Below are 26,295 nucleotides of genomic sequence, written 5' to 3'. Positions count from 1 at the left end.
GCCATCAGTAGTCTGAATGAATTGGTTTTCCTTTCAGGAGCTTTCCAGTAGCCCCTAACACCATCACGTGCACCTTCATGTGATTTTTTAAAATATATATATATTTATTTATTTGGCTGCGCCGGGTCTTAGTCGCAGCATGCCGGATCCAGTTCCCTGACCAGGGATTGAATCTGGGCCCCCTGCACGGGCCACACGGAGTCTTAGTCACTGAACCACCAGGGAAATGCCTCTATGTGAATTTTGACTTGATGCTCTTTTGTAACATGAGTCTTTGTCCTGTGTTTACTCCTGAGAGATGATTCTGTCCCAATTATTTCTTTTCCACTTGTCTTTCAGTTTTCAGTTTGTATTCTGGTTTATTTTTGGAACCTAAGCTATCATGACTGCCTGCTGCCTTTTTCTGTTCTTAGGCCTTAGTCTTTTCCTCTTTTGATTATTGCTAGTTTAGCAGGGATGATGCTAAAAAAAAGGGGGCAGATGTTAATTAAGCAAAACAAGTCAAGCAAGTCAAAACTTCCAAATATTTGGTTTCAGGTTAGTTAGAGACAGCAGCATTTTCTTAGATGTGGTTTTATTTTGATGTGAGTTACATAAGGCCTCTGGTTGAGACTGTCAGCTTTCTTCTGGGTGGCATCATGACAGAGCAATGGAAAGGAGATTCTGTCAAGATAGAGAGCAAGGACATTGCTAAGTAACAAGGCCACGAGGCAGAATCATGTGCCAGAGGCCACGACCCAGGCCTCAGCATAATCTTGAAGACATTTTTTGATGTTTGATCTCTCTCTAGGGACAAAGAGAATTTTGTCTCCCTGCCAGAATGATAATTGAGTGAATTTACAGCTTTTGTAAATTCACTTGTACCCCAAGTTTCACTGCTAAATAACAGTGAAAACATCATCATGATGAACAGACAATTCTTTGTATATTGTGTATAAGACACTGGCCAGGCAGCAGGTGAACAAAGAAGGAGAATAATGTCATTTGTACTCATAGGATTGTCTGTTTTGAAATAAAGCACATACACTTAAATACATCCATTCATTTTAACAAACAAACAAAACCTGCCAGACAACACAGACTGAGTGCTAAATGAGTAACATGTAAGCAGGTGATCATATGCCTCAGTTTGCCCCAGCTTATGCCTGTTGTTGCAGAGTAATTGTACCCTCTGTAACTCTCAAACATCACAGTTTAGATAGTAAATTACATGGTCACCCTGTGTATAGACCAGTGGTCTAGGAATTAAGGGGAGGGAGTCCTTATCGGTGGGTAAGGCAGTTGGTGGGGAGTTCATGGAGCTGGCAAAACTTGAGTTGGGTCTTGACAGACGCAAGAGGAGAGCTTTCTACAAGAGAGTATCTAGAGCAAAGGTACCACCATGGATGTGGGAATAAAGATAGCCATGGCCCAGTTCCAGGGGACCCTGTTCACATTATGTCTCTGTGCCTGAAGCCCTCTGGATTGTGCAAGTGTTGGCTCTAAGGATGTGTCTTATTTGGGGAACAATTAGAAGATCCCTGTAGCTGAAGAAGAGAATTTGTGTAGAGGATGTGTGTGAGGTGCTAAGGTCTAAGAATAGAAGCAAGCAAAGAACAGAGAGTGGCGGATATTAAATGCCAGATTAAGAAATTTAAATTTTTATCCTGTGGTGGGTTAGAATTTAGCTGAAGAGTTTTGAGCAGGAAATGATACTTTCAACAAAAAGGTTTTGGAAGATTAGTATCCCCAACTAAAGTGTGTAGTGTACTGAAAGAAGAAGAACTTGCTTCAAAAGTGTTGGAAGGACTTCCCTGGTGATCCAGTGGTTAAGAATCAGCCTTCCTAGGCAGAGGATGGTGGTTCGATCACTGGTCCAGGAGGATCCCACTCGGCTCGGGGCAACTAAGCCCCAAAAGAGAAGCCCTCACACTGGAACTAAAGAAAGCCCATGCACTGCAATAAAGAGCCCACATGGCACAAAAACAGTGTTGAAAATACCTACGAGAGAAGTGTTAAGTGTCTACAGTAATGGCAGTAGAGAGAAATATGAGGAGACAGACTTGAGAGAATTTGCAAAGACAGGATTGATAGTATGTTGGTAACTGGGCCAGTGATGTGAGGAGAGGAGACAATCGAGAATGACTCAAAATTTAGATCCTGAGAACTGAGAAAATGATAGGATCAGTGATAAATACGGCAGAGTTGAGAGAAGTTAGCTTTTAGGGGGCATAGAGGAGCTCTCTTCCAGACACGAGGAGTTTGAGACGTCCATTTGGAATTGTCCAACAGCAAGTACTGGAGCTGAGAGAGGTAGTGATCCCTAGAGATGTGGATTTAGGAATTCTGTAGATCATTGAATAATTGAATGAAAAAGTTTTCTCCTGGACTTCCCTGGTAGTCCAATGGCTAAAACTCTGGGTTCCCAATGCAGGGGGCCCAGGTTTGATCACTGGTCAGGGAACTAGATCCCACATGCCTCAACTAAGACTCAACCCAACCAAATAGATAAATATATTTTTAAAAAAAGAAAAGAAAAAGTTTTCTCCTTCAATATCAGAAGTAGTAGGCAGCCCAAATTATCATTTGAATTACAATTATATTTTGTAGAGTAGGAAGGAATACAACTTGCCAAGATTGCAGAAGAGAGATCCCTGGGGTGGAAGGAAACAGAACAGCATGTAGTCAAGAGGAACAAAGGAAAAGAAAGTTTCAGGCTTGAGAGGATGATTGACAGAACCAAACGCTGGTCAAGGAGGACTAAGCTGAGAAAATTCATAGTTTTGGGTGGTGAGGATGACATGATTCTTTATTATAATTGTGGAAGTGGGCTCCATGTTATAAGGGTTAAAGGATGAGAGATGAGGATTTAAGGGATGTAATAAATGAAGGCTGATCTTATGAGAAATTTGGCAGTAAAGGGAAGAAAAAAATATGATGAAAGTTCAAGGATTAGCCAGGATTAAGGAAGGACTTTTTTAAAGAATATGATAAGGAATTTATGTTCTATATTAGACTGTAGATAGCACTTTATTTGCTTGGAATAAATTCTGATTTTTAAAATTGCTCATAGTACCTTTCTTCTTTTGAATTCCAAGCAAGAAGCTTACTAGAGCAAGGAAGGAAAAAAATACAGATAGGAGAAGAACTGATAAGAATTCAACAGTTAGTCATCAACAGGTGATGAAAATAGACCCAATCTCTTCCACATAATCAGGGCCCCTTTCTGTTCAAGTGGAAAGCGTATGTATCTGTAGCTGGGGCTACAGATTTAAGTTAGGAGAGGACCACTCTAAAATACCGAGAAGACGTTTTTTTTTTGTTTTTTTTTTTTGAGGGTTCTCTAAACCCCGAAATCAACCCTCAGTTAAGAACCTTCAGTTTAGTTCAGTTCAGTTGCTCAGTCGTGTCTGACTCTTTGAGACCCCATGAACTGCAGCACGCCAGGCCTCCCTGTCCATCACCAACTCCCGGAGTCCACCCAAACCCATGTCCATTGAGTCAGTGATGCCATCCAGCCATCACAGTGGCCTATCAATTTCACAGCCTGACATCGTCCTGCTTGCCACTTCCTCGGCCACCACCCTAGTTCAGGCCCCCTGTGTTTCTCACTTTGACTGCTATAACAGCCTGTCTCCTATCTCCCACTCCAGCTCTCCTGAGCACTGCTGGCAGATTAACTTCCTAAAGCACAGCTCTGATCCTATCTATGCCTTACTTAAAAGCCTTCAACAAATTCCTATTGTCAAATGAAATAGGTACAGGCCCCTCACCCTGGCTTTTAAAGCCAGCTACAGTAGGAATTTGACTTAGCTTTTCTGTCTTAATCTCCACAATTTTCTTATATTCAAACTGATTTATAGCCATGAAAAAGAGAGAGTCAGTTGGTCTTTCTACCAGGATTGGTCATGTGAAATTTCTCCATGAAAAACAATAGGGGCTTCCCACAGAAAGGAAGGTAGAAAGTGTGGGGTCATTTTCCATGTCTTGTTAAATGTGATCTTGCTATCTGAACTCTTCTCCAAAATTTTTTGTTTGCAAGTTGTATAGGGCGTTTACCAGAGTCTGCATTATAGTAGAGTCATTTGTGTGCTTCTCCTCTCTCCATCTTATGGGAGTGAATGCAGTCTGAGGACAAAAACTATATCCTCATCTTTGATCGCCTCCATAGCCTAGTACTATGCCTTACACGAGGGGCATTCAATACATTAAAAAAAAAAAATTCCCTGACTATATTGAAAAGAGATTGTGGAGCCTTAAAAAACCTTGTCTTGGCCCAGTGCCTCTCAATATGTCCTTACTCGATCCTATGAAGATGCAAATGTTTTTATTTTTCATGTAGCAACTGTATGTCCTTTACATGGATATCATGATGTTGTATGTGTGCTGTGCTTAGATGCTCAGTTGTGTCCAACTCTTTGCAACCCCATGGACTGTTGCCCACCAGGCTCCTCTGTCCATGGAATTTTCCAGGGAAGAATACTGGAGTGGGTTGCCATTTCCTTCTCCAGGGGATCTTCCTGACCCAAGGATCTAACCCGTGTCTTTTGCATTTCCTGCATTGGCAGGCGGATTCTTTACCACTGAGCCACCTAGGAAGTAAATTATAAAGCTAGAAGACAGGAACTTTTTATTGTTTAACCTAGTGTGCCTATCATGTTCAACTTAATGATTTATGTACATAGCTCTCAATAAATGGTTTTATAATAATAATTTTAATGACAAATCCATTCACAGTGGGTTATTTAATAAATCAAAAAAAAATTTTTTTTTAATGAGGTATATGGGACTTCCCTGGCAGTCTGGTGGCTAAAATTCCATGCTTCCACTACAGGGGGCATAGGTTCGATCCCTGGTCAGAGAATTAAGATCCAGGATGCTGCATGGCCAAAAATAAAAGCAAAACAAAGTTGTGGTATAATTGACTTATTTATTTCAGTTGTATAATGTAATGATTTGATATTTGCAATCACATACACATATATACAAATACCATATATACTGACATATATTTGTATAACAGTATTTGTATTGCTGTGAAACGATCTCCACAATAAGCCTAGTTAACATCTATTACCACATATATTAATAGTTACAAAATATTTTTCTTATGTTGAGAACTTTTACATCTACTCTCTTAGCAACTTTCAAAAATTCAATACAGTATTATTAACTATAGTCACTATGCTGTGCATTGAAACCTTACCCATGACTTACTTATTTTATAACTGTAAGTTGGTACCTTTTGATCTTCTTTGCCCATCTGGTCCACCCCCCCACCCCACCTTCACCTCTGGCAACCAATCTGTTATCTGTATCCATGAGTTTGTTTTTTCTTTCTTTTTTTGTTTTAAGATCCCACAAATGAGATCATATAGTATTTATCTTTTTTGTCTGACTTATTTCACTTAGCATAGAGATCCCCTGGAGGAAAGCATGGCAACCCAGTATTCTTGCCTGGAGAATCTCCATGGACAGAGGAGCCTGGCAGCCTATAGTCCATGGCATCACAAAGTGTCAGACACAATTGAGCAACTAAGCACAATATCCTCAAGGCGTTGTAGCCACATGTTCCAGGAAACAAACTCACTCAGAAGGACAATGCAAATAGTGGAGTGCAGTTTATTATACCGGCCAGCCCAAGGCAGAGTCTCCTCTTCGCCAAGGACCCTGACCAGCTTTTGTGAAAACCTTATATACCCTAAGTGTATGTGCCCAAACCCACCTCCCCAAATTCCCTGAATCTAGTCTGAACAAAGGAAAAGAAAGATACAGTCAAAGAAAACCCGTGATGCATATGCCTTAGGCCTAGGTAGTTAACAGTGGACAATTATCAATAGGCCTGTGGTCATACCCCAATAAGCATAATAGAATTTATGATTCTATTCGGTTACACAGATAATTAGGGTATTCTTTTAGGTGAGGAGAGTCTAGGTACGAGCCCTGGGGCTCTTCTATCCAGGGGGTCTGGTTTTCCTGTTGATATGCCGTTTGCATAGATACTGGGCATATAGATCAAAGTCCATAGTCCAGCCCAAGATGGAGTCCTGCTTTCAAGACGGAGCCTGTTCTGTCTGTTTCCTCCTTCAAAGGTCCATCCATATTGTCACCAGTGGCAAGATTTCATTATTCTTTATGGCTGAAAAATATTCCATGTGTGTGTATATAAGTACATACATTTCTTCTTCCATTCATCCACTGATGGACATTCTTACATTGGTTCCATATCTTGGCTATTGTGCATGGGAGTGCAAATACCTTTTTGAGTTAGTGTTTTCATTTTTGGGGTAAATATTCAGTGGTACTAAAAAGCAAAGTTGCTGGATCATATGGTAGTTCTATTTTTAACTTTTTGAGGAAACTTCTTACTGTTTTCCGTAGTGACTGCACCAATTTACATTCCCACCAACAGAGCACAGGTGTTCCTTTTCTCTATATCCTCACAACTCTTATTTCTTATCTTTTTGCTAATAACCATTTTAATGGATGTGAGTGATATCTCATTGTTTTGATTTGCATTTTGCTAATATTTTATTATGTTGAGCATCTTTTCATGTACCTGTTGGCCATCTTTAAGTCTAGAGTCTTAAAGTAGGATGGAAGAGTATGTAGAATTATGTATAAAAATCATCGATTTTCTCTGGGGAGAGGGTCCATAGCTTCCATCAGATACTCACAGGTGTCTATCAAAGAGAAAAGAGTGAGAGCTGTTTTTATGAATTACTATATCTATGGAAATGTTTTTACTTTGTCCCTATCGTTTCTTGCAAAAGAATTTTTTAAAGTATCAGCAGTTGTCCCACAGACAATAGAACTAGCACTGATAGAATCATTTAGAATTAATTCCTGATGCTTCTTCCAAACCTCTATGCTCTTCTCACTTTTGCTAAGTGTCTTGCTTTGACTAGACTGAAGTACTGAATAATGCAGTCCCAGACATGTTGTATAAGTGTCATGCGAGTGTACGTTCCTCGGTTCTTTGTCTCATCACAACAAAGATTTGGTGACGGACATTAAAGCCCCCTCGGCGGTCACAGCTCTCAGGTCTTGGATAGACCGTGTTATACCTCTTAGACAAATCAGTGTTACAGCTCTATTTTATTTAGAAGATAGCAGGAAAATCCATCTTTGAGGCGTGAGGGCACGTTGATCCAAAGACAGGAGAAGAGCGCCCCAGCCCGGGGCGGGTGGTGGGGTGGGGGGGTGGAGAGAGAGAGAGAAAAAGAGAGAGAGAGAGAGAGCTAGCTTTGGCTCCTCTTTTTATATGTTTATCTTTCCGTGGGCCTGTCCTATGTAAATTGGGCCAGCCAGGAGTGTTGTTTGTTTTATCTGAGGTCCTCACTCCGGTCCTTGGACCTTCTTGTGTTCTATTTCGCGGGCTTTTCGCTTCCTTGTCTTTTAGCCACCGCCATTTTGGACTCCTTTTCCCTATTCTACCTACCTAACCTAAGGATCTCACCATTTGTTACATGCATCTTCCTTTTCTCTCCTTTTAATATTAAGAGGGTTTTTCTATTTTCACAAGAAATTTTTACTCTATGCTCACTATTGAAATCCCCAAGTAATCCCATCTTTTTCATGCCAACACTTTGACTGGTCCCACAGTTTTGGTTAAAAGTTTAAGAGAAAAAAACTCTTCTAACAGGGCCAGTCTCAACATTAGATCATTAACTTTTCCTGATAAACTTTAGAAAAAGGAAGTGGAAAGTAAGCATTGATCTTATTATTAAAAACTTGCGTCTTGTTTAATTTTCTTTTTTACAAAAGTGATCTCTTCCCTCTGATTATTAATGATTTTTTTCTGTATCTTTCTTTCTCCCTCATTCCCTTTGTGATTCACTTCCCTCCAGTGGTTTAATTTAGTTAATGTTCTCATTAGTGCCACTTTTACTCCAGCAGATTTTCTGGGCTTTCACATCAGTGCATTTCCATATGATAAACTCCATTAACAAGTCTGAACATTCAGGGAAAAGAAAGCAGGCATTCAAAGCAATGGGCTCTACCTCCTTTGCTCTCATCTTCTGATCCAACTCTCTTGGCTATTTTGGAGCTTCTTCAGCAGATAACTCCATCCGAAGAAAAGAAGCACTGAGCTGTGACATCAAAGCTGATGGCTGAACAGACTTATTTCCTAATAGATACTGTCCATATATGTCATCACCATCAGTGAAAAATATATGTATATTTTTAGATTCAAGAAAGACACAATCCCTCAGAATGTTTTTTAAGCCATTTTTTCAAATAGTGATGTAGATTTGTCCTGATACACTCATCTTTTTCTTCCAATCTCCAAGGCTTCTGCAGACAAGGTTAGGAGAATTGTACCATCTGGGTTATGGAATCAAAAACCTAAATGAACCACAACAGACTATTTGATCTGACATTCTAAGTGATGTTTCTCAACCTATACTGTCAGATGGTAAAGAATCTGCCTGCAATGAGGGAGACTTGGGTTAGATCCCTGGGTTGATCCTCTGGAGAAGGGAATGGCTACCAACTCTTTATTCAGGCCTGGAGAATTCCATGGACAGAGGAGCCTGGTGGGCTACAATCCATGGGGTTTCAAAGAGTCAGACATGACTGAGTGACTACCATTTTCACTTTACTTTCACTGTGTGTTGGTAGTGACTGGAGAGTCTTAAAAAATGGATACTTGGGTCTCATCCCTAAAAGTTCTGATTTAACTGGTGAGGGGGGGTGTAGGAGTGGGGATCTTTAACAGCTATGTGTGTGTGCTCAGTCACGTCCAACTCTTCAACCCCACGGACTGTAGCCTGCCAGGGTCCTCTGTCCATGGGATTTTCCAGGCAAGAATACTGGAGCGGGTTGCCATTTCTTACTCCAGGGCATCTTCCCCACCCAAGGATTGAACCCATGTTTCCTGAGTTGTCAGGTGGATTCTTTACCACTGCACCACCTGGTCCCCAAAAGTCCCCAAAAGTCCCCAAAAGCTAATACAGTGACAGGCAAAGATGAGGGCCAGCCCTCTAAAGTAAAACAGGACTAATACAATCAGCTTCAATCAATGAAGCCAAAATAATGCTATCCACATGATGTCATAATACTGTTGTAAGACAGTAGAGGGCAGAGTTGACAAATTTATATAAACTGTCTTAGGAAATAGCAATTAGTAATATAATCTTCAGGTAATCTAACATAATCTAATGTAAACATTATACTCTGTAGTCATCTTTTGTCACAAAGCTTTCATTTACTGCTAAAGACAAATTACTTTTTGTATGTTGGAATTTACTGGGAAGCCCCTTAGTGATGCCTGATCAATAGTGTTATTACATAATTTGTATATTTTTGAGAGAGCAAAGGGACCCTTGATTCTGCCAGGACAATAAGTGTAAGCCACGATTGTCTTAGGTAAGGGACATGTCACCTTATGGTCACTATGTCTTCTGTGGGGTCTAGTAAAAGAGCCAGAATTTGTAACATGGCTTAGGAAGTAAAGTAACCAGTGGTAACTATGTACTTATGCTGATTATTACAGTTTTCAGTATTACATTTATGTATGTTCATCTATTACTGTTTAAGCATCTCGGGCAATTGTAAAGAAAGTAAAGACGTGCTTTTTTAAGTATCAAGTATATAGTCTGCTTGAGAAAAGAAAATTAATACATGAGGCTGCATGTTTTTCAAAGTTGAGTGATAATTGATAAGTATCAAGATTGATTAGGCAACCTTAGGAAAATCAAACAGTTAAGGCAGAAGTGGTAAAGAATACAAAGTTACGGAGATGATTAGCCTTGGATTGAATCCAATGGCTGATCTGAAGGCTTGACAAGTCTTCCCACTGTGCATAAGATGTGTGAGAGAGTGAGCATGTATCAGGCAAATCCAGCATGTGATGACTGAGAGGATGGTGAAAAACACATCAGCTGTGCACAATTTGTGTAACAACTGTTTTTTACCTTCAAGGCACATATTTATTTCATTATCTGAATTACTGATGAAACTATTGACTCATTGTTTTCCTTTACTTCACTGCTGTTTTGTCCTTACCCTAACCCTCTTCTCTATCAAAACTTGCTCACAGGAAAGGATATAATATTTGCTACTTATATTTAATGATATTTTCCCCAAATTAAAAATAATTTTGTCATTTGTTATGAAAATGTTCTATACACACAAATAACCAAATATTATAGAAGAATAGAGAAGGAAGTAAGAATTAGTGTTAATTCTATTAACTAAAAATAATTTAAGATTTTTTAGAGTATCCTTCCTGAGTCAACTTAGGATTATTTGATGGCTACTTAAACAGTATGTCATGATGTCTTTCCCTATAAATAAATATAAAACCACATCATCACTTAACTGGTTACATAGAATGTGTGTGTGTGTGTGTGTATACCCACTATACTTGGTTTAATCAATTATATTGTGATGAACACTGAATTCCCAATTTTTCCTTTTAAAAACATTATTATAATGAACATCTAGTATGTTTTTACTACAAGTGTAAAATATAGAAAGCCAGAGTTGAAAGAGTCCTTGGAGACTAGCTAGTTCAATGCCATCATTTTGTGGAAGAAAAACGAAGACAGAGAAAGGGTAACAGGGAGTAGAAGCCAGGTCTTTTGACTCTATCTACCGATCTTTTCAGACAAGCCTATTACTATCTTTTAAAAATTTGCTTGGCTATTAAAATGCCACTAAATGGCATTGACTTTTCCTTACTGCAGTAGCTGAAAGCCTGTACCTTAAAAGCTGACTCTTCCCAAGGTCATTTGCATTTTAATATTGGTTGTTAGTTATGAAATAAGTTAAAAGATTCATATGTAGGTGATATTAGATATTTGGAATGAGGGTAGGGAATGCCTTAAGTGCTTGAAATAGTATGGGGCAAGCTCCGACTTCAATTTCTGGCCATATTTGGTAGAGGGGAGGAGTGGGAGTTGAGAAATAGGTTTAAGCAGTAGTTGAGGTCAGTAATGGAACACTGATGTTCACTCACAGCTTTGAAACACTTCCAAAAGAAGGGTCAAAAGCTTTCACTTATTTTGGTTTCTGCTACGGAAGGTCCAGAGCTAGATGCTTAATTAAGTGAATTTTGATATTTAAGATGATGATGCAATAGAACAAGCAACACCGAGTTGTTACTTGCACATACCCAGCATAATCGGAGGCTAAATTGTTAATCTGATTATTGACTTAAAAAATTAGTCTATAATATAGATCATTTACATTAACTATCATGGGATCTGTTAATTAAAAAACCCATGAGATACTGCTTTCTAGATAAATAACTGTTTCGTTAGAAAGGGATTTAGAGTTCTGTGTGATTTTTGGAGAATTACTTGAACTCTGAGTTTCTTGGTTTCTTTGGCAATAAGGATAATGATTGCAATTTACTTCATGAAATTGAATACAAATGATTGTATGGCATTTGGCAAAAAGAAAATGATAAATCTTTTAAAAATATAATTTGCCATACACAAAGGAAAATGAAGAAAAATGATGTTTTTGATAAGAACTAGTTATTTTACAAAATATATCATGTTTGAGTTTCTTGTAGACTTTAAAGCGTTCAAGAAATATTTAAGCAGAAGTTGAGCAGCTGCAGAAATATCCCACTGAATAGAAAATGAGATGAATTTGCAGAGGTAATGAAATCTTTCATTGCAATATCTTTCCAAATTTTATTCAAAATTTCCCAAAGGTTTTGGTTAATATTATGAAAAAAAAATGTGTAAACTTGGAAACTGCTCACTTACAAATTAAAGCAATTAACAAGATCATTTATGCTGGCAATAATTATCACATAAGCACAAAATGGTTTAATGGTTGAATTGTTAGCACTCTAGCTGTCATTCTTTGTTAACAAACTCAAGTTTTAAATTATATTTTCTCCCCTTGATTTGAGTTCCTGGCCTGATAAATATTTATAAAAAGAAGAGAACAAAGGTTTCAGGTTTAGGTACTTCTGATTATCCACATACAGATTATTCTCTTTGTGGATACCCAAGATAGAGCGTTAATGTCAAAACAAGATCAACCCACTGCTTATAATGCTTTTTGATCCATCTTCCTGTATTTTTAATCTTTTGGCATATTGGACCATGGGGATTGAAGAGGGGCCACTGCCCAAGGATGAAGTCTGAAAACAGCACTGAGATGGTGGAATAAACAGAGACAAAGTTCACATATCTGAACCATCACTATGGTATTTGCTGTATCTCATTATTGGAGAAGCAAATGGCAACACACACCAGTACTCTTGCCTGGAGAATTCCATGGGCAGAGGAGCCAGGCAGGCTACAGTCCACGGGGTCGCAGAGTTGGACACAACTGAGCGACTCACACTTTATGAATGGAACATCAGAAGGTGGCAGGTGAACTTGGTAGAGCATGTGAACGGAAAGCCTGCTTTATTGATTCCATTTCTCATCCACAGGCAGCAAGTCCAGGTGTGAATGTGTCAAGGTGACCGAGGAGTTGGTGAAATTCAGACATAGATACTACCAATTATGTTTTAGGGATGTGAATTTATTTAAATAACTACCTAAACATAAATAGGAAAATGATCCTCCTTAGAAAAATCACAAATATATATTCTTACATCAAATAGAAATAACCTTGAATTACCTACTTCTTTGGTTGACCTCCAGAATTGCAACTCTCTTTCAGTTTCCATGATTTGTTTATTCATTAATTTATTCATTCATTCGTCAGGCCTTTATTAAGTATATCTTGTGCGTCAGGAACTGTGCTAAGTCCTAGGAAACTCAAAACGGTATTCCAAAAGCAACAGGGAGCCACTGGGTGATTTAAAATAGTGGGAGGACATGATCAGATTTCCTTTTCTGAAAGTGTATTTTGGCTACTCTGTGGGGGAAGAATTGAAAGAAAGTGAAACTGGAGATCGGTACAACAATTGGGAGGCTTTTAAGAAGCAATTCATGTGGGAAAAGATGAGGTCTGGGTTATGGACTAAAATTATGGCCCACCCCGCAAATTCATATGTTAAAATGCTAGCCCCCCAGTACCTCAGAAAGTGACCAGATTTGGAGACAGAGCCTTTAAAGAGGTAGTTAAGGTAAAGTAAGGTCAGGTGGCTAGCCCTAATCCCGTATGGCTAGTGTCCTCACAAGAGGAGATTAGGATACACACACAAAGGAAAGAGCATGTGAACACAGAGGGAAAAGAGGGCCACCATCTTTGACTTGTAAACCAAAAAGGGTCAGAAGAAACAATCCCGCCAGTATCTTGATCTCAGACCTCTAATCTCCAGCATTGTGAGAAAACAAATTTTGCTATTTAAGCCACCCAGTCTATGGTATTCATCATGGAAGCCTGAGCAAACTACTAACAGTACAGCCTGAAGAAGGCAATTGCAGAACAGAAGTGCCTTCAGACATCAGTTTATCAGCACACCCCAATATAAGCCTGGTATTACACGGGCACAAACTCACATCCTTTAGGTAACAGAAAATCTAATCCTGAAAAGGAAGGAAAGCTCAGGCTCAGCTATGGAAGGAAAGATGCTCAGCGCCTGGTTAGTTCTTCCATGCACTGGTGCATAACAGGATGTAAGCCTGGCTCTTCCACTTCTTTCCATTATTGGAGGGAAATTTGAATCAGTTTCACTTGCTGCTTTAAAGAGTGGTCAGTTTGGTATTTAGCTTCAGGTTCCTTCCAGGGACTGATATGTTTGAGGCATTGGAAGGGAACTTTGGTCCTTTGTCCTCGGGGCCCCTACAGTGTAAATGGTTTTCCAACCGGTCCTGCGGCTGCTTTATTTTTGGAATTTGTGGAGAGTGTGGTTCCCCTAGATGTTTCCAGAAATGGAATGGAAATTTCAGCCAAATTTTATGAAATGCATCTCTTGGTGACAAGGTAAATAAGGAGGGAACGTTAGTTTTTTAAGCCCTAAGCACTATTTTAAAGTTTTCTCTTCATTATCATGAGTTCTTGATTTTTCCACTATTAGCAAGAATTTGAATGAAGGGAATATTGGATAGGGTTGGGTTTATTTGGTTTGGTAGGTCTGTTTTTAAGTAGCTTTCTGATACATGTTCATTTCTAAGTCACAGTAGTTTTAAATTTCAAACAATTTAAAATTGGTTTTGTGATTCAGTAAAAAATAACTTTAGGATTAATTTCATTCAAGGCACAGGAAGTTCGTCTAGCCTATATTCTTGGTTTATGGTTTAATTTTTTTTCAAGTTCTTGGATCTTAATTAAATCAAATTAAATCACAATTTTAAACTATACATAAAATTTGTAAACTGTTTAAAAATCTCCATCTTGCTTTAAGCTGCTTTTACTGAATCTGAAAATTCAGAGTTTTCCTCAACTCTGAGAAATTTTATTCTACTTTCTCCTTATAATCATCTCATCTATGGTCTCTTTTCTCTTCTTTTGTAACTTCTATTGAACAGATACTGGAGTTGAGGCTCTTGCCTCCATGGCTTTCAACCATTGTCCCAAACTTCCCATCACCCTGTTTTTCACCCTGTGCTTGACGAGAATTTGTTTCCACTAATCTGCTCTTTGACTTGATCAGTTCTTCTGATCAGCTAATGGATTTTAAATTTCAGGAACCACTTTTTAAATTTCTATGTTTTCTCACTGATTATCTTTCATGGATACAATATCCTTTCAAATCTTGCTGAATAAAATTTTAAATCATTTAAAATTTATCTTCTGTTTCCTTTTCTTAGTTTCCTCTGATAACACTTCTCTGTTAGTTGAGTTTGGTGCTTTTCTTTCATGGTATTGGCTCCCCTCCCCTGACAGAATCTTTGGTGATTTTGATTGTCTGATCATCTTTTATTTGAGAATCAGTTTGCTTGCCTGTTCGGTTAATCATAGCCTCTCTTCAGGAACTGTGAAGGAAGGGTACAACATGCTATCCAGAGAGAGTGAAAGTTCCCTCTCACTTCCAGGGGTCAGTGGATCCTTGGACTCTGCCCCTCTGGTCCCAATAGCCCCACTAACTTCATCCCACAGGCAAACATTTGATATCTAATGCCAGCAGGGGAGGAGGCTCTTCAGCGAATTATTCTATCCTAGGTTCCCCTCCACCTCTTGTATCCTTTGATTCCTGCTTGGAATCCCCCTAAAAGATTCCTTCTCCTGAAGCTGTTTTGATTTCCTCTCATTTTGTTTTTCTCTAGATCAGATCCTGTCTCTTTTATATTTCAGTATTTCCTAAGAATTTCTGGAAAATTGATCACATTTTTTCTTATTTCCTTGTGCTGTTAGATTTCTATTCTCTTTAAGACATATATATATATGGGAGAAGGCAATGGCAACCCACTCCAGTACTCTTGCCTGGAAAATCCCATGGGAGGAGCTTCGTAGGCTGCAGTCCATGGGGTCGTTAAGAGTCGTACATGACTGAGCAGCTTCACTTTCACTTTTCACTTTCATGCATTGGAGAAGGAAATGGCAACCCACTCCAGTGTTCCTGCCTGGAGAATCCCAGAGATGGGGGAGCCTGGTGGGCCGCTGTCTGTGGGGTCGCACAGAGTCGGACACGACTGAAGGGACTTAGCAGCATATATATATATTTTTAATGAGATTTGGGATGGAAGAGAAGATAGATGTGTGGGCTCAATCCACCATCTTGATCCAATCTCTACGTATTATTTTCTTCATTATCTCCAACTGTTCATCAAATAATACAAGCTCAATGTAAAAAATTCAGAGAATACTGAAATAGAAGACTCCTTCTTGTGTCAGATTCCTCTAACGTCTCAACTTATATCCTCTTTCCTCCTACTGATTTTAGCTGGAACTGGGTGGACATTTCTGTGAGAGCTTACCCTCTCCTCCTGTATAAGTAGAAGTCCCAGTTCTTGGTTGACAACTTCTGTCTCAAATGCACACCTTCTCTCTGGAACCGTAGATTGCCTGTTAGGAGTCTGCTTGGTAGCTCGGAAGTGGGGGGTGTCAATATGGAATAGGGGGTTAGGGTGGCAGCCCCTTGACCAACCAGGATGAGGGCCAATCTCCCACCTTTCCTTTTCTTTAAAAAAATTAATTAATTTATTGATTTTTGGCTCTTCTGGGTTTTCACTGCTGCACCAGGCGTTTCTCCAGTTGTGGTGAGCAGGGGCTATTATTGTCCAGCTGCAGTGTGTGGACTTCTCATTGCAGTGGCGTCCCTTGTTGCGGAGCATGCGCTCTAAGGGCATGAGAACTTCAGTAGTTGCAGCACCAGGGTTCAGAATTGCCGCTCGAGGGCTCTAGAGCACAGGCTCAATAGTTGTGACTCATGGGCTTACTTGGGGCTTACCAGGTGGTTCAGTGGTAGAGAATCCGCCTGCCAATGCAGGAAACTTGAGTTCGATCCCTGGGTCGGGAAGATCCCCTGGAGGAAGAAATGGCAACACACTCCAGTATGGACAGAGGAGCCTGCAGGGCTCCATGGGGTCACAAAGAGTCAAACACAACTGAGCACAGGTGCATGGGTTTAGTTGCTCTGTGGCATGTTGGATCTTTCCAGATTAGGGGCTGAACCTGTGTCTCTGGCACTGGCAGGAAGACTCTCTACTTCTGAGCCACAAAGGAAGCCCCCCATCTCCCTGATGGACGATTCCAGGAGGCTTTAGGTACTCTTCTCAGAAAGTCCCTACAAAATTAATCCCTGCTGCCCACAACAATGACTTCAGTTATGAACACTTATATGAGCTTGTCCTTCTTGCCTATTTCACTCTGCCCAATTTCTTATTCCCATTCCCTGGGATCTGCCATTTCCCTCCCTCATTTGACAATATCCTTTTCCTCTGTACTTCTAAACTTCCTCTCTCCCTCAGTCCTAATTTATCATTTCACTGTAACTCTATTAGCTGTAAAGCATTTGGAGATGCTGTCAGGATAACAGGCTCTGGAGCAAATGAGGTTGTATTGAATTATTTAGCTTTCAGCTGAAGTGGAGATAACTAAAGCAGCTGGGCTGGTTTGTAAAATCCTGGGGTAATCTGTCCACTGAATTGGTGCTTTTATTATATTAATTTTTTCCTCATGGTTGAAAATTATAAATTTTAGGGCTATAAAGAAATATATGTGGGCAACTTCAGTTTAGAGCCACAAACCTAAAGCTAAGGAATTATCTGTTTTTGTAGTATATAATTATGTAGCTGCAGAGCTGCAATTCTAGGGAATCATGAATTTATTTAATAAGTTTATTCACACAAGGCTTTTTAAAAACATAAATACATAATTTACTCCATTTTTTTTCTTTCAAAAATAGATCAAGGATTTCTACTTGAGATATATGATAGTCTCAGCCTTTGAAGCTGGCCTGTTTTTCTTGAGTGCTCCTTGCCAGAATTTGGTTTTTAATTTTTAAATGAAAGAGACCTTTTTGTTTCTAACTCAGTTAAAAAAAAAAAAAGAACTCTTAAATGTTATCAGAAAGGGAAAACGGTGGATCATTGCTAATCTAATGCATGACCACAAATATTCTTCTATTATTTTCCCTATATTACTAGAGTGTCTTGGGAAATTGAGCTTAATAAGGGCCCAGAAAACAAGATGGGGGTGTGGAGAGTTGTGTGGCTTTGTGACATCTGTGGGGTTTGCCCCACTTAGCACAAACCAGGGTCTAAATACTCACTCTCAAGACGTGTGACTGCAGCAGGAAGTGAAGTATCTTTGCATACGTTCAGTATATAGACTAAGAACTCACATCTGGCACTTAAACACCGTTTTCCTGGTGAATCCTGGAAAACAGCATAATTATACTCCCAAGCAAATAACTCAGGAGCAAGACTGTTCCGTTGTGAAGAACACCAGGCATCATCAAAGTTAAAACTCTTTTCTACATCTTTGCACTTCACATCGCCACTGCCATCTCCAAAACACCTGAGATTCCCTGGGTTGTTGTCTGGGTAGAAACCGTCCCAGCACGGCTGATGGAGAAAAGAGATGAAAACTGCGGCAAGGTGTATCTCCAAGGCTTACTGAACAATGACCTTGTATAGTAAGAAAGTCAAAAAAGTGGACAGCTTTTCAAGCTGCCACTTCTGTGTCTCTCCCGAGGTGAGCGGAGGTGCTGTTGTCTTTCCTCTTTGGCACCAGCGTTTCTAGTGTTTTCTCGGGCCTACAGCATCCCACCCCACCCAGGCTTGCGGCGAGGAAGCCTCGGCTCCCTGGAAACCAGGGCCGGCCAGGAGATGTCGGTGGGCTGGGGTGGCAGCTTGCCTGTTGATTACAGTCCCTGTAACATGCAAGCCGTGGGACTTCGCGCTGTGCCCCTCCGGCTTTGCGGGGTCCGCCCAGACCACACCAGGTTTGCAAACAGAGACACCGAGCTCTCGGGCTGAGGGCGAGGGTCTCCCGCCCAGTGCCCACGCCAGCCCTCCCAGCGTCTGCTCTTACTGCCAGCCCCGAGAAGCCTGCCCCACAGTGCGCTTTCTAACACACCAGCCCCCGGGAACAATCTGTCTCTCCCAAACACGCCGCAGCGAGGGCGCGCTGCCGGGGCGCCCGCCTCTCCTAACCTACGGCCTCAGCGGGTCTTTTAACATATTTGAAAAGCCTGACTGTATACAGTGGGGACGCGGGGTGGGAAAGGTTGGAGGGCTCATTTTCCTGGCCAGGCTTGCCGCTCTGGGTGCACGAATTAGGCCGGAGCTGCAGCCAAATCTTTTCCCCGCTGCAGGGGGCTCGGGGTAGCGCGCGGTGAGGGGAGGTGAGCGGCGATGGGGGCGCTGCGGACCGCTCCGGCTTCGGGTGGCTCGGACTCGGGCGGTCCTCGGGGAGGCGGAGGCTGGCCGGGGGAGCCGGGCGGAGGCCGGGCAGGTGGCCCGGGGCTCGGAGGCTGATTGGCAGGTGCGGGAGTGGGTGGGGAAGGCGGGGGCTGGGCCTGGCGCTGCGGGAGGCTGCGGCCCCGCCTCTCCGCCCCCGCCGCGGGACTATCTGGTCCCGGCAGCAGCGATGTCCCCCGGCAGGAATGTCCCTCCTCAGATAATGTTATTTATATCTCTGGGCGGGTCCGCGGCTCGGCAGCACCAGGCGCCCGGCGGCCGCTGTGCCAGGAGCCCCGCGCTGCCCTCCTCCCCCTGCGCCGCCGCCACTGCCGCCCCCGGGCTCGGGGTGGCCGCCGCTACAGCCCCAGCGCAGGTGAGTCCCGGGAGGGCCCCGCGGCCGGAGGAAGCTGGGTGCGGGTGCGGATGCGCGAGGCTGGGGCGCGCGGCGCGAGCGCTGAGGAGGCGCTGGGCCCAGGGGGCGCGTGACGCACGGCGCCCAGGGGACCGGGTGGGGGCCCAGCCCTGGGTGCCGGGCGTAGAGCCCGCGGGAGGCCCTGGCGGCTGCGGCAGAGATCGCCCCGGGGCGCGGGAATCCGCGTGGGTTTCGGAGGCGCTTAGCTAGCTGGGCGCTTGCTTTGGAGATCCAGATCCTGGAGCATCGCCCGGGGGCGCTGGGAGGTCGGTGAGCGGGATGCGTGTTCTGGTCCCGGGGCTGCCTCCCCCAGAACCTTGGCATGGGGACGAAGCGGGTTCTGCCTTTAGCCTGTCCGACCTCCCCACTCCCTTCTCTGCTGGGTGTCTCAGCCTGGGGCTGCTCAGATTCCCTTCTGGGGAACTTGTCTGCGCGCTGCTGGTAGCTCCGCGCTCAGGCTGGGAGAGAAGGGCAGCGGAAGGGCCCGGGAAACGAAGCGGAGTGGCCGGGTGCAGCCCCAAGGAGAGGAGCTCAGCGTGCCCCAAGCCATCCTCCAAGGACCCTTACCCTTCCACTCCTAAAGAGTTTCACTCCTCCAAGCTGCTACATACTACAGTCACTCGCCTCACCAGTTTCTCTTTCTCCAACAACTTGGCCCTGAGAAACAGCAGAAAGTGGGAGAAATTAACAGCGTTAAAACAATCCCCAACTTCCACCAACTCGCCCAGACTTCCAAGGGTGGGGAAGTAGCGACGGGCTTGAGTACCGTTTCCGTGACAACGAGCCCCAGGTAGGGTTCTTGATTTTCAGCCTATTAATATCCAAACCACTGTTTTCAGTGAGCAATTAGAGGCGCCAGGAGTTAATAATAACACGCTGAAGGAAAATGAAAAGAAGCCATAGTTTAGTTTCTTAGATGCTTCAGATGGGAGTGGTAGTGGTGGATGTCTAGTGACAGTATTTTTGCACCCAGAACTCCTGTGCCGAGAGTCTAGGCTGTCACTTCTAGGTAGGAGGCAGCCGTGCGAGACCCACAGCGGTGAGTTAGTCACGATCTATATACTTCAGTTCCTAAGGGAAGTGATTCAGGTGGCTCTTGAATGAGAGGAGTCTGCAAATCAGAAATTTTAGGCACCTGTATACTATCTGCTACCAGATTCTTAGTTTCACAGCTGGTACCAAATTTTATTCTAGAATTCCCTCTTTAATCACCCTCTGATCCTATGACCTAGAGCAGGTCATTTCCTATTCCAGTGTCAGACTTTAACTCTTTTGCTAGGAGACCTGGATTCCAGAATGTCTTGGGCAACTCTTTTTTTTTTTTTTTTGTAAATGCAAAATATTTAATAGTGCTGAATGCTCAGTACCCAGCACAGCTAGGCTTGTACTTGCCCAAAGGCTGTGGGCTAATTAGAAAAAGGAATATTAAGCTCACACTGAAGAAAAGCCCACCAGCCTTGAGACCACCACTTCTCAGCAGTGGGTCATTTACACAGAACTTTATCACACCCTGAAGTTAAGTATAGCTGAAAGACATCAGCCCTACACTAAAAAAAGGTGGCCTTTAGACACCCCCACCCCTTAGCTCTTGCCCTTGCTTTATAGGTGGTCCAGTCACAATGACTGGGGATGAGCCAGCCCTGTTAATCCCAATTCTCGGAAGACTCAGTCCGCTTGTGGAATTGAAAGCACCCCAGACCTTCCAGGCATCCAGGACGGGCCTGGGTGTACAGGCGTATCAAGTTTTCCTGAGTGGCTTGCTCTGCTGAGAGCTGGAATACCGCCTTTTGCTCTGGTCATCGCTTCTTCCAAGTGAAGGCGTCTTTTAGCAGAATGCCTGCTAGATGGTTAGCTTCAGGGTAGGTAAAGGTTGGCCGGAGGCAGACTCCCACCTGGGATCCTATATGACAAACTAAAAATGACTGTTTTAGGCAAACTAGCTGTGAATGAAAGTGTTGAACTAAATTAAAAATCTGACGAATCTGCCACAGTTCTGGACATAGGCTGTTTTTAGTAAATAAAAGTAATGGACTTTTTTTTTTTCTTCTTCTATTTTTTTACATACCAAACCAATGCCTAACCCAGTACCTGGCTGTGGTGGACACTCAGTTAATCTTTGCTGAATGAATGAGAGAATGAGTAAATGAACGCTCAGACTTTTCTTTATATTATCCTACTCAGTTGTCACTCTGCGAGGTAGCTCTTATTATCAGCATTTTACAAGTGAGGAAATAGGTTCAAGGAGATTAAATAGTTTGCCTCACATCACACAGCTGATGGGTGGTGGGGCTGGGATTCAGACTCAGCTGGTCAACCTTCTTTTTGAGGTTTGGCAATCAGCAGTGGATATAGAAGTACAAGGTGGAAAGAGCTGGTTGTAGGGTTGTCTCTTAGCTTCATAGTCTTTCACTATCCCCTTGGGTGATAATTCTGCATATATCAGAGAAGCTTTAAAAATAGTGCTGAAGGGCCGGGCCACCTCCCGGACTGTTCCCGCCAGTGCCCCCTTCCCCGTGGCAAGCCACCACTGACTTGTCCTCCACAGGAGATCCTCCAACCCTAGCAGGATGAAGCTTGCTATTCTGAACCAAACCTGCAAAGCCCCCAAGGTTCACTTTCAAATCACATGGGTTATTTCTCTCACACGGTGGCCACTTTCCAGAAGATCTGTTTTGCAGGAACAAAATAATCATGAATGTCAGTCAATACTTTGAGGAAGAGCAGGTATCAATGTTAAAATAAGCTATTTACGTTTTGTTGTAAAAATATATATATTGCTGAAGGTATTGGAGACTCACTTGCTCAGAGGTATTTAGCCATGCCCATTATGTGCCCGTCATTGTTTCAAGGACAGAACTGTAAATTTTGGCAGTAGTCAAAGCATGGATTTTTTTTGAAAACAGATTTTCCTTTCAGTCGTGGACGTGGCCAGGAGGGCTTGATGATGCATGGGGCAGGGTGATAGGACAGAAGATAATTATAAAAAATTCATGAGGCAACGCTGTTGGACTGGGAAGGGACCTCGGAGGTCACTGAGTCTAGCCTTCTATTTGTGTAGCTGTTTGCTTAAAGGTGAGACCCAACGGTGATGTACCTGATGATTTATGTGCAGTGGTGGTACGGACCTTTCCTGCTTCTTATCATTTTAGCCTGTTTCTTTGCTTTCTCCCTCTCAAGGCCAGTATTGGGTTTATTTCCTGAAGTTCTGCCTAATATTAAACCACTGCCATTTTCTTTCCTTTGAGAGAGATTGTGAGAGGGTATATTTTCATGTCCAGTACTTCCATCCTAGTAAAATCTTTAAAAGGTATTGGAGATAGGATAGAAAACATGAAGGGGCATTCAACTCTAAACTGCTCCATAACCTTCCCATTGCCTGTTAGGTGTACAGATGTATGCGTTTTGGCACAATAGGTGTTAATATCTTGATACAGATTTTAAGACAAATAATTATGTAGCATTTCTAGAGCAGTGGAGAAGGAAAAGACTTTAGAGAGTTATTGGGACTGTCAAATACCTGTTTTAATCTAAACCCAGTCACTAAATTGCTCTTGAAGTATGTTGTTCCAAATTTCAAAATCAAACACAAAATTATACTCTCTGTCCAAGACCTGAAATGGTAGGAAATGTGACCAGCGGGAAGTTTAGAATGATATAAAGTACATTTCTTCATAATTTTTAAAATAACCTTGACCTGCAGATTAACATTTATCAATTGACTTGGGAGGATCAAGAATGAAAGTAACTCTGCTGTGTGGGCTGATGAGAAATTTAGTTTTAGAATGAGGACTGGCAGGGAAGTTCATGGATACTGGGTGCTGAAATCATATGGATATGACTAGTTAAAAATTACCATGGAAAGAAATATTTTATCTTAAAAGTAGTTTATATCGACTTAGTTTTTTTTTTTTTTTACAGACAGCTGTTCAGTTACTCCTCTGCTTTAGATAAGAAATCTGGAGAGAAAGAGTAAATGCGGTGATCTGTGTGCCAGAATCATCATGTAGCATTTGCTGGGTTTATCACAGAGAGGCAGTTTTCCCTCTAACACCCCCAGAGGTGAAGGTTACCTGGTTTTCAGAGATGGAGATGGTGATTGAGCGAAGGTGTAGGAGGCAGTCAGGAGAATTCACTGTCAGGTCTGGCTGCACTCACTGAATTGTCAACTCCCCTTGGTAAATATTTAGAAAATGTCATAGCGTGTTTCCCTTTGTTGCTGTGCTTATTTCTTAACTCACAAGCCAGGCACTCCACCTTCTTCCATTTTCATCCAGCCTTAGCTGACTATCAAACCACCAGGGGATTCCGAGCCTTCCAGCTCACAGTCTTAGAGAGGGTCATAGACAGAAATGCCTGCTCAGTGGATTGTTATCTAGCTAGCTTATGACATTCCCAGGCCTCCTTTTCATTTTTCTTTTGCCTTTTCCTGGTAACTAGAGATATTACGAAGCTGTCGTGTCTTCCTATCTCAGCGAGGCCTTTTCAGGTTTTGCCATAATGTTTAATTTCTACATTATACCTGTTCAGACCTGGCCAAGGGTATAATTACAAGGGCAATTAAAACCCAGGCACATATCATGTTAGCAGTGGGGGCAAAAGTGGGGCTTCCTTTCTTCTTTTCATTTGAATGCTATAAATTTAGCAACTGAAAAGGTACAGGGCTAAAAAAAAAAAAAGACTTTGTGATGAACTGGGCTCAGATCATCCAGGATATTTATGAAAAGAATAACAGGGCATCTTGACAGCTAAAGAACAATAATTGCTTTGAATTATGTTCAGCTCAAGACTTTCCTCCATCAAGAAGAGGAGAAACTTGGATAATCCTGAAAATAGGTTGAAAATCATTTCCATTTATACCAGATGTAAATATGAGTATGGCTCACTTAAGAATTCAAGGCACCTCAAAATGAAGCATACCTTGAAGACATAACTTACGAGGACCAGAAAGAGACTTCTAGCCTCATTCTGTCCCTCTGCTCACTTCCGGCCTGTTTCCAGCAGCCCCTTTGTTGTTGTTGTTAAGTTGCTCAGTCATGTCCGACTCTTTTTCGACCCCATGGACTGCAGCACACCAGGCTTCCCTGTCCTTTACCATCTCCTGGAGCTTGCTCAAGCTCATTCCATTGATTTGGTGACCCCATCCGACTGTATCATCCTCTGTCCTCCTCTTCTTTTCCAGCCATCAGTCTTTCCCAGCATCAGGGTCTTTTTTTTATTAATTGAAGGATAATTGCTTTACAGAATTTTGTGGTTTTCAGTCAGACATCAACATGAATCAGCCATAGGTACACCCATGTCCCCTCCCTCCCAAACCTCCCTCCCCTTCATCAGGGTCTTTTTTTAATGAGTTGGTGCTTCGCATCAGGTCGCCAAAGTTTTGGAGCTTCAGTTTCAGCATCAGTCCTTCTGATGAATATTCAGGACGGATTTCCTTTAGGATTGACTGATTTGATCTCCTTGCTGTCCATAGGACTCTCAAGAATCTTCTCCAACACCACAGTTCAAAAGCATCAATTCTGTGCTCAGTGTTCTTTATGGTCCAACTCTCACATCCATACAGGACTACTGGAATATCATAACTTTGCCTAGATGGACCTTTGTTGACAAAGTAATGTCTCTGCTTTTTAATATGCTGTCTAGGTTGGTCATAGCTTTTCTTCCAAGGAGCAAGTGTCTTTTAATTTCATGGCTGCAGTCACCATCTGCAGGGATTTTGGAGCCCAAGAAAATAAAGTCTCTCACTGTTTCCATTGTTTCCCCATCTATTTGCCATGAAGTGATGGAATTGGATGCCATGATCTTAGTTTTTTGAATGTTGAGTTTTAACCCAGCTTTTTCACTCTCCTCTTTCACTTTCATCAAGAGGCTCTTTAATTCCTCTTTGCTTTCTGCCATAAGGGTGGTATCATCTGCATATCTGAGGGTATTGATACTTCTCACAGCAATTTTGATTCCAGCTTGTGCTTCATCCAGTCCAGCATTTTTCATGATGTACTCTGCATATAAGTTAAATAAGCAGGGTGACAACATACAGGATTGACCTACTCCTTTCCCAATTTGGAACCAGTTCATTGTTCCATGTCCGATTCTAACTGTTGCTTCTTGACATACATACAGATTTCTCAGGAGGCAGGTAAGGTGGTCGGAGAAGGCAATGGCACCCCACTCCAGTACTCTTGCCTGGAAAATCCATGGACAGAGGAGCCTGGTAGACTGCAGTCCATGGGGTCGCTAAGTGTCGGGAACGACTGAGCGACTTCACTTTCACTTTTCACATTCATGCATTGGAGAAGGAAATGGCAACCCACTCCAGTGTTCTTGCCTGGAGAATCCCAGGGACGGGGGAGCCTGGTGGGCTGCCATCTCTGGGGTCGCACAGAGTCGGACATGACTGAAGCGACTTAGCAGCAGCAACAGCAGGTAAGGTGGTCTGGTATTCCCATTTCTTGAAGAGTTTTCCACAGTTCGTTGTGATCCACACAGTCAAAGGCTTTAGTATAGTCAATGAAGCAGAAGTAGATGCTTTTCTGGAATTCTTTTGCCTTTTCTATGATCCAACAGGTGTTGGCAATTTGATCTCTGGTTCCTTTGCCTTTCTAAATCCAGCTTGAACATTTGGGAGTTCTTGGTTCTGTTGAAGCCCCTTAGAAGTGTTCAGTCAGTTTCACCTTCATGACTATTTCCTTCAGGGTGAAAGAGTTAGAAAAGGCCTTTCATAATACTGACTCCAAGCCTTAGAGCTGGAAAGGCCTGAGAGAGCCACCTGAGAAATATTTAGAAAGAGCAAATGTTGGATACCTACTGTATGCATTACCCTGTCATATCCTGAGGACATAAAAAGGTGTCCAGTGGAGACTCACTGGTCTGGTGGGGAAAGGACTTGCAAACAGTGATTCTACAGGATGCCTGAGAAATAGCCCCACTGGGGAAGAGTCTGATTCAGGCTGGAGAGTGTCTGGGGTTTTCCTGATGGAAGAAGGGAGAATGGGCACGGGTGGGACCCTAGCACATAGCCTATCAGAGACGTGCAATAGAGTGTGATTAGATTAGAAGAGGAGTAGTTCTCTGTGTCTGGAGTAGAGACCACAGTCCACGAATGGGCTAGATATATGACCCTAAAGATGGTATAAGTTTAGTGTGTGAAGAAGTTGAACCATTGAAGGTTCAAGTTGAAATCAATAAACGTTTTGA

At 42.3% G+C, this 26,295-nt stretch overlaps 1 protein-coding gene across 1 annotated transcript in view; it reads left to right on the top strand.

The window, feature by feature from the left end:
* Positions 1 to 18,980: 18,980 nt before the first annotated feature.
* The window catches only part of SPTB (spectrin beta, erythrocytic), a 130,566-nt gene continuing 123,251 nt past the window's right edge, over positions 18,981 to 26,295 (top strand). Inside the window, exon 1 of the mRNA XM_061429134.1 lies at positions 18,981 to 19,065. The gene's annotated coding sequence lies outside the window, so the exon portion shown is untranslated. The remainder of the gene's footprint in view (positions 19,066 to 26,295) is intronic.

Source organism: Bos javanicus, chromosome 10, assembly GCF_032452875.1.
Source record: "Bos javanicus breed banteng chromosome 10, ARS-OSU_banteng_1.0, whole genome shotgun sequence".
In the NCBI taxonomy this organism is placed as follows: Eukaryota; Metazoa; Chordata; class Mammalia; order Artiodactyla; family Bovidae; genus Bos; species Bos javanicus.
This window is presented reverse-complemented; position numbering and strand designations above follow the sequence as displayed.